Raw genomic sequence first — 10,000 nt, 5'->3', positions numbered from 1 at the left:
TACTCTGGATGTTTTAAATAATTTTCATTTAAATGACAAAGTCCCACATTTAATCAACCATGGCTATAAGCCTACAATGTTTAGAGGGGTCAAAGTGCACCCAGGTCGGCATGAATTAATGGATGAAATGCCTACTCTGGATGTCAAAAATAATTTTCATTTAAAAGACAAAGTCCCACAATCAACCAGGCCTACAAGCCTACAATGTGTATCCGGGTCAAAGTGCACACATGTCGGCATGAATTAATGAATGAAATGCCCACTGTGGATGTTTTAAATAGTTTTCATTTAAAAGACAAAGTCCCACAATCAACCAGGCCTATAAGCCTACAATGTGTATCCGGGTCAAAGTGCGCACATGTCGGCATGAATTAATGAATGAAATGCCTACTATGGATGTCTAAAAATAAGCCTACAGTGTGTAGCGGGGTCAAAGAACACGAATGAAATGCCCACTGTGGATGTTTTAAATAGTTTTCATTTAAAAGACAAAGTCCCACAATCAACCAGGCCTATAAGCCTACAATGTGTATCCGGGTCAAAGTGCGCACATGTCGGCATGAATTAATGAATGAAATGCCTACTATGGATGTCTAAAAATAAGCCTACAGTGTGTAGCGGGGTCAAAGAACACTTTGGTCGGCATGAATTAATGAATGAAATGCCTACTATGGATGTCTAAAAATAAGCCTACAGTGTGTAGCGGGGTCAAAGAACACTTTGGTCAGCATGAATTAATGAATGAAATGCCTACTATGGATGTCTAAAATACTTTTCATTTAAAAGACAAAGTCCCATAATCAATCAACCAGGCCTATAAGCCTACAGTGTGTAGCGGGGTCAAAGAACACTTTGGTCGGCATGAATTAATGAATGAAATGCCTCCTTTGGAAGTCCAAAATAATGTTAAAAATAATTTCCAAGTGCCATAATTATCCACAGGTTGGCTCTTCCAGTCCTATAAGCCTGCTTTGTGTGGCCAGGCAAAGGATCAGATAGCTTGGGGCCAGATTTAAACAGAAAAGGCAGTTTGTGGAGCAAAGACATAATTTTGAATGGGGAGAAAAAAGGAAAACGGTGGAGTAATGCTGCCATCTTTTGGGTAAAAAATGTCGGTGCGCCTATAATTTAAAAGTGGGTTTTCTGGATGTTTTAAAAGACCCAGGGCTATCATCCTGCTGTGTGTAGCGGGCTCAGAGTTCACTTTGGTCGGCATGAATTAATGAATGAAATGCCTCCTCTGGATGTCTGAAATAATTTTCATTTAAATGACAAAGTCCCACTTTTAATCAACCTGGCCTATAAGCCTACATTGTGTAGCGGGCTCAGAGTTCACTTTGGTCGGCATGAATTAATGAATGAAATGCCTCCTCTGGATGTCTAAAATAGTTTTCATTTAAAAGACAAAGTCCCACTTTTAATCAACCAGGCCTATAAGCCTACAGTGTGTAGCGGGGTCAAAGAACACTTTGGTCAGCATGAATTAATGAATGAAATGCCTCCTCTGGATGTCTAAAATAATTTTCATTTAAAAGACAAAGTCCCATAATCAATCAACCAGGCCTATAAGCCTACATTGTGTAGCGGGCTCAGAGTTCACTTTGGTCGGCATGAATTAATGAATGAAATGCCTCCTCTGGATGTCAAAAATAATTTTCATTTAAATGACAAAGTCCCACTTTTAATCAACCAGGCCTATAAGCCTGCTTTGTGTGGCCGGGCAAAGGATCAGATAGCTTGGGGACAGATTTTAAACAGAAAAGGCAGTTTGTGGAGCTCAGTAATAATTTTGAATGGGGAAAAAAAAGGAAAACGGTGGAGTAATGCTGCCATCTTTTGGGTAAAAAATGTCGGTGCGCCTATAATTTAAAAGTGGGTTTTCTGGATGTTTTAAAAGACCCAGGGCTATCACTCTAGTGTGTGTGGCGGGCTCAGAGTATGCCTAAAGTGGGGTAACTATTTTAAACATTTTACTAATTTCTGGATGTATTAAATCATCCATGTGTCTCATCCTTCTGTGTGTGGCGGGCTCAGAGTATGCCTAAAGTGGGGTAACTATTTTAAACATTTTACTAATTTCTGGATGTATTAAATCATCCATGTGTCTCATCCTACTGTGTGTGGCGGGCTCAGAGTATGCCTAAAGTGGGGTAACTATTTTAAACATTTTACTAATTTCTGGATGTATTAAATCATCCATGTGTCTCATCCTACTGTGTATGGCGGGCTCAGAGTATGCCTAAAGTGGGGTAACTATTTTAAACATTTTACTAATTTCTGGATGTATTAAATCATCCATGTGTCTCATCCTACTGTGTGTGGCGGGCTCAGAGTATGCCTAAAGTGGGGTAACTATTTTAAACATTTTACTAATTTCTGGATGTATTAAATCATCCATGTGTCTCACTCTAGTGTGTGTGGCGGGCTCAGAGTATGCCTAAAGTGGGGTAACTATTTTAAACATTTTACTAATTTCTGGATGTATTAAATCATCCATGTGTCTCACTCTAGTGTGTGTGGCGGGCTCAGAGTATGCCTAAAGTGGGGTAACTATTTTAAACATTTTACTAATTTCTGGATGTATTAAATCATCCATGTGTCTCATCCTACTGTGTGTGGCGGGCTCTTGTTGCACATTCTTAGGCTATGTATTTTATACATTTTACTAATTTATGGAGGAAAAAAAAGACCCAGCATTTTGCATTCAAATGTGCAGGGCGCACCGGCGTTTAAAGTCCAAAAGATGGCAGCATTACTCCACCGTAGTAATTATTTTCCTCCTTAAAGCTGTATACCATATGTTTCTGGAGGAATTAAATTCAGGCCTATAAGCCTGCTGTGTGTAGCGGGGTCATAGTAGGCTTTTATTGGGTAACTGTTTTATACAGAATAAAGATTTCTGGGTGTTTAAAAAAGACCCATGCCTATAAGCCTGCTGTGTGTAGCGGGGTCAGAGTTCACATTCCTTGGGCATGAATTATGAATGAAATGCCCCCTCTGGATGTCCTAAATAATTTTAATTTAAATGACAAAGTCCCATAATTGGTTGGCCTATAAGCCTACTGTGTGTAGTGGGTTTCAGAGTACACTTTGGTCGGCATTGCAGCTTTCAAATATCACATTGCAGATTTCAAATTGTCTTTCTGCAAGAGTCTCCAAAGTTGCAATGTGCAAGTATTTCGGCAACCGGCGCTATTTGAGGGTTAGGCGAGGTTGAAATATTTCAAAGTCCGAGGATATACCAGCAGCATAGACACTTAGAATAAAAAAGAGGCCTTTTTAAATTAAATATACCAGAGGCATAGACACTTAGACTAAAATAGAGGCCTTTTTAAATTAAATATACCAGAGGCATAGACACTTAGACTAAAATAGAGGCCTTTTTAAATGAAATATACCAGCAGCATAGACACTTAGACTAAAATAGAGGCCTTTTTAAATAAAATATACCAGTAGCATAGACTCTTAGAATAAAATAGAGGCCTTTTTTAATAAAATATACCAGAGGCATAGACACTTAGACTAAAATAGAGGCCTTTTTAAATGAAATATACCAGCAGCATAGACACTTAGAATAAAAAAGAGGCCTTTTTAAATGAAATATACCAGCAGCATAGACTCTTAGAGTAAAATAGAGGCCTTTTTAAATGAACATAACCGAAAAGAATCAGCAATGATCTGTCTCCAAAAGCTTCCTTAAAAAGCCATGGCAACAGGTGAGACCAATCATTGCTGATTGCGGGGGCTGAGAACGTACCGGCATAATTGAAAAGAATCAGCAACAGGTGAGACCAATCATTGCTGATTGCGTGGGCTGAGAACGTACCGGCATAATTGAAAAGAATCAGCAACAGGTGAGACCAATCATTGCTGATTGCGTGGATGTAGTCTAGGGCTGACTCGGGTGCCCCTGGTGGAGGTAGATGGTGTGGAATCCGAGCCAGCCCTGACAGATTAAATGAAATATACCAGTAGAAAAGACACTTTGAGTAAAAAAGGCCATTTAAAATAAAATATACCAGTAGAAAAGACACTTTGAGTAAAAAAGGCCATTTTAAATAAAATATACCAGTAGAAAAGACACTTTGAGTAAAAAAGGCCATTTTAAATAAAATATACCATGGCCAAATGAACTTAGAATAAAAGAGGAGAGTTTAGTTTAAATTATACCATGGTTAAATGCTGTTAGAAAAAAAGTGCACAGTTTAATCTTATTTGGAAGGCGCATTGACTCTTAAAGTCCACAAGATGTCACCGGTACTCCATCGTTTTTTTTCTGTTATACCATATGTACGTGCCACTGGGTGGCTCCTCCAGACACCTCAGCCTAGTTGAAGTGTCCGATGAAGGTGCACTCATCTGGGCATGAGGTAAAGTTATTATACCAACATCATGTGGAGGTTTTCAAGTCAGAATTTGCACAAAGTCCATAAATATACCAGAAGCATGGAGTTTTATGAGTGAATTAGTCTATGTCCCTTACTTTGTTAGACCATACACAAGATATTTTCTTCAGGAAATGCACAGAGTCCAATGCTATAACATTGCCAGGTGGTGGCTTTAAGGGAAAAAAGCATAAAAGTGTCCGAAAAACATGCTCTTTAGCTCGGGTACATCACCAGGATCAAGAAAAATTGTCAGTTTTTTTTTCTATCTTGCTTAGAAATAGGTGTAAATTGACTCTGAAGTGTCAGATCAGTAAATGAACAAAGTCCTTAAATATACCAGTAGCATGAAGTATTTGTTGGAAATTAGTCTATTTCCCTTCCTGAATTATACCATACGCAAGATATTTTCTTCAGAAAATGCACAGAGTCCCATATTCTGTTAAAATTGCACTATGTCCATAAATATACCAGCAGCACGAAGTTTTCAAGTGGAAAATATTCTATGTCGCTTCATTTGGTATACCATAGGCGTCAGTTTTCGGCGAAAATAATTCTATGTCGATAAAAATGTTATACCATACGTATGATTTTGTGTTCAAAAATCGCACTATGTTCCAATTTTGACCAAGGGGTGGATCATCCAGAGGCCTCGATCCTCTGACAGTGCCCGCCGAATGTGCACCCAGACGGACATGCATCTCATTCCCCCTGTCTGGATGATTTTATGAATGGGTGATATGCAAACACCTACCATCAGGTATATAGGGGAGAGGGTCTTCTGAAAGCCACATATATGGTATACCATAAATGAAGACAAGGATTATGGCGCACGCTTTGCCCGACCAAAGGTCACTCCCTGGGCATTTTAGAGGATTTGACAGGCCTCTTTATGGATCTCACAAACGATCCATGCATGGAATTTTGCACACTTTATCCGAATAAAGTGCACTTTTGGGCTTATGAGAGTAGGTTGGTATGCCTCTCTCTGGATGTGAGGAAGGATCCAGGAATAAAGGCATGTAATGTCACACACTTTATCCGATTAAAGTGTACATTTGGGCTTATGATAAAGCATGAGGGCCCTATGTATGGATGTCGGAAAGGTTCCAGGCTTAAAGGCATGTAATGTCACACACTTTATCCGATTAAAGTGTACATTTGGGCTTATGATAAAGCATGAGGGCCCTATGTATGGATGTCGGAAAGGTTCCAGGCTTAAAGGCATGTAATGCCACACACTTTATCTGATTAAAGTGTACATTTGGGCTTATGATAAAGCATGAGGGCCCTATGTATGGATGTCGGAAAGGTTCCAGGCTTAAAGGCATGTAATGCCACACACTTTATCCGTTTAAAGTGCACATTTGGGCTTATGATTAAGCATGAGGGCCCTATGTATGGATGTCGGAAAGGTTCCAGGCTTAAAGGCATGTAATGCCACACACTTTATCCATTTAAAGTGCACATTTGGGCTTATGATTAAGCATGAGGGCCCTATGTGTGGATGTCGGAAAGGTTCCAGGCTTAAAGGCATGTAATGCCACACACTTTATCCATTTAAAGTGCACATTTGGGCTTATGATTAAGCATGAGGGCCCTATGTGTGGATGTCGGAAAGGTTCCAGGCTTAAAGGCATGTAATGCCACACACTTTATCCGATTAAAGTGTACATTTGGGCTTATGATAAAGCATGAGGGCCCTATGTATGGATGTCGGAAAGGTTCCAGGCTTAAAGGCATGTAATGCCACACACTTTATCCGATTAAAGTGCACATTTGGGCTTATGATAAAGCATGAGGGCCCTATGTATGGATGTCGGAAAGGTTCCAGGCTTAAAGGCATGTAATGCCACACACTTTATCCGATTAAAGTGCACATTTGGGCTTATGATAAAGCATGAGGGCCCTATGTATGGATGTCGGAAAGGTTACAGGCTTAAAGGCATGTAATGCCACACACTTTATCCGTTTAAAGTGCACATTTGGGCTTATGATTAAGCATGAGGGCCCTATGTATGGATGTCGGAAAGGTTCCAGGCTTAAAGGCATGTAATGCCACACACTTTATCCGTTTAAAGTGCACATTTGGGCTTATGAATAATGATGAGGGCCCTATGTGTGGATGTCGGAAAGGTTCCAGGCTTAAAGGCATGTAATGCCACACACTTTATCCATTTAAAGTGCACATTTGGGCTTATGATAAAGCATGAGGGCCCTATGTGTGGATGTCGGAAAGGTTCCAGGCTTAAAGGCATGTAATGCCACACACTTTATCCGATTAAAGTGCACATTTGGGCTTATGAATAATGATGAGGGCCCTATGTGTGGATGTCGGAAAGGTTCCAGGCTTAAAGGCATGTAATGTCACACACTTTATCCGATTAAAGTGCACATTTGGGCTTATGATAAAGCATGAGGGCCCTATGTATGGATGTCGGAAAGGTTCCAGGCTTAAAGGCATGTAATGCCACACACTTTATCCGTTTAAAGTGCACATTTGGGCTTATGAATAATGATGAGGGCCCTATGTGTGGATGTCGGAAAGGTTCCAGGCTTAAAGGCATGTAATGTCACACACTTTATCCGATTAAAGTGCACATTTGGGCTTATGATAAAGCATGAGGGCCCTATGTATGGATGTCGGAAAGGTTCCAGGCTTAAAGGCATGTAATGCCACACACTTTATCCGTTTAAAGTGCACATTTGGGCTTATGAATAATGATGAGGGCCCTATGTGTGGATGTCGGAAAGGTTCCAGGCTTAAAGGCATGTAATGTCACACACTTTATCCGATTAAAGTGCACATTTGGGCTTATGATAAAGCATGAGGGCCCTATGTATGGATGTCGGAAAGGTTCCAGGCTTAAAGGCATGTAATGCCACACACTTTATCCGTTTAAAGTGCACATTTGGGCTTATGAATAATGATGAGGGCCCTATGTGTGGATGTCGGAAAGGTTCCAGGCTTAAAGGCATGTAATGTCACACACTTTATCCGATTAAAGTGCACATTTGGGCTTATGATAAAGCATGAGGGCCCTATGTGTGGATGTCGGAAAGGTTCCAGGCTTAAAGGCATGTAATGCCACACACTTTATCCGTTTAAAGTGCACATTTGGGCTTATGAATAATGATGAGGGCCCTATGTGTGGATGTCGGAAAGGTTCCAGGCTTAAAGGCATGTAATGTCACACACTTTATCCGATTAAAGTGCACATTTGGGCTTATGATAAAGCATGAGGGCCCTATGTATGGATGTCGGAAAGGTTCCAGGCTTAAAGGCATGTAATGCCACACACTTTATCCGTTTAAAGTGCACATTTGGGCTTATGAATAATGATGAGGGCCCTATGTGTGGATGTCGGAAAGGTTCCAGGCTTAAAGGCATGTAATGCCACACACTTTATCCATTTAAAGTGCACATTTGGGCTTATGATAAAGCATGAGGGCCCTATGTGTGGATGTCGGAAAGGTTCCAGGCTTAAAGGCATGTAATGCCACACACTTTATCCGTTTAAAGTGCACATTTGGGCTTATGATTAAGCATGAGGGCCCTATGTATGGATGTCGGAAAGGTTCCAGGCTTAAAGGCATGTAATGTCACACACTTTATCCGAGTAAGAGGCTCCCTCTGAGCAAAGTAGGGGGGGAGTGAGGCCCCCCCCGGAGGTCTGAAAAGATCCAGGCCTTTAAATGACACGGGCTGTGCCCGAGCAAAGTGCCCACGCTGGGCAAGGGTGGAGGCGTGATGCTCCCCCTTATGGAGGTCGTCCTACCTCCATCCTCACGTAATGTATTTCGACCTGTGCGTATCCGGAGGGTGCTATGCGCAAGCCCGGAAGATGCTGGTTTCGGCTGGCCTTACCGGATCCAATGGTATAGCACCTAGGTGCGCTCTAAGGCCGTAAACCCCCCCCATGTGTTTGAGAATGGTAGGTGTTATACCATTGCCACGAACCACTTATTGAATCAGCCATGCCCTTTCGGCAATCGAGTCTCAGAGGTGTGTCCGAGGGAAGATTTGCCTTGGCGGGCATGGCTGTCTGGCATCTCCCCGACCCTGGAGGAATGCGCTAACGGTGTAATGCAAACACCTACCAGCAGGTATATAGGGGAGCATGCTTTCTGAGCCTTATATGATTGTACCATAATAAGGATCAGAAGAAAGGCAGTGCGTTAAGGTGAACTAGCCCGACTCTAATGCACCTTGACGGCTTAAGGGGAGGGATAAGTGACCCCTGCTGATGGAGGTCAAAGACATCCGTGTCTCTCAGGCCTTCGAACCACTGCTTGCGCCCGACCGAAATGCCACTGCTGGGCATGGGTGTAAGAGTGGTGACCCCCCTTATGGAGGTCTGTCCAACCTCCAGCCTGCATGCTCCACCTCGGCCTGTGCGTATCCGGAGGGTGCTGTGCGCAAGCCCGGAAGATGCTGGTTTCGGCTGGCCTTACCGGATCCAATGGCACAGTACCTAGGTGCGCTCTAAGACCGTTATCCGAACCCAAGTGCGCCAGGGGTTTTTCTGTTATACCAGTAGCATCGACCATCACTTTGATCAGCCAGGCCTTTTCGGGGGTCGAGCGTCCGAGGTGTGTCCGAGGGAAGATTTGCCTTGGCGGGCATGGCTGGCGAGTACCTCCCCGGCCGTGGAGGAAAACGCATACGGTGCATTGCAAACACCTACCAGCAGGTATATAGGAGAGCATGTCTCTTGAGTTCATCCTAACCTTATAATGGTTATCCCATTCATAAGGCCTGGATGCAAGGCGGTGCGTGAAGGTAACATTAGCCTGACTCTAACACTTTCACCGGTTAGGGGTGGAGTGGTGACCCCCCTAACACTGGAGGTCTCGCCGACCTCCAGGCACCAGCCTCACATGCTCTACCTCGGCCTGTGCGTATCCGGAGGGTGCTGTGCGCAAGCCCGGAAGATGCTGGTTTCGGCTGGCCTTACCGGATCCAATGGCACAGTACCTAGGTGCGCTCTAAGACCGTTATCCGAACCCAAGTCCGCCAGGGGTTTTTCAGTTATACCAGTAGCATCGACCATCACTTGGTTCAGCCAGGCCTTTTCAGGGGTCGAGCGTCCGAGGTGTGTCCGAGGGAAGATTTGCCTTGGCGGGCATGGCTGGCGAGAACCTCCCCGGCCGTGGAGGAAAACGCGTACGGTGGATTGCAAAAACCTACCAGCAGGTTTTTAGGGAGAGCGTCAATCTCGAGGGCGTTCGGAGCTCTCCCGATCTATTGGCATACGATGCCCGCCAGGGGTTAGGCTCTCGGGTTACCACTTAAGGTTTCTCCCTGTCATAAGAAAGACAACCGGTCAAACCAATGCGCAATGTACAATGAGGTGCGAGCTCATATCCTATATATTGCTCAGAGCCGCAACCTCGGTGCGACATACCTAGGTACAGGAATAGGGCGAGAGGTGGATGCGCTCCTTCAGGACGGGTAGGTCGGCAGCCTCTCGGGTATGATCGTTCACCAACGAAAGCTGTACAAAAGGGGTGACTGCGCTCATTGAGGACGGCAGCCTCAACATGACATACCTATCAAAAACTCTCCCATGAGGTGTGTGCGCTCCTTCAGGATGGGAGGTCGGCAGCCTCGG

The sequence above is a fragment of the Brachyhypopomus gauderio genome, unplaced genomic scaffold (assembly GCF_052324685.1).
Source record: "Brachyhypopomus gauderio isolate BG-103 unplaced genomic scaffold, BGAUD_0.2 sc192, whole genome shotgun sequence".
Classification (NCBI taxonomy): domain Eukaryota; kingdom Metazoa; phylum Chordata; class Actinopteri; order Gymnotiformes; family Hypopomidae; genus Brachyhypopomus; species Brachyhypopomus gauderio.
Note: the sequence above shows the minus strand (reverse complement) of the source record.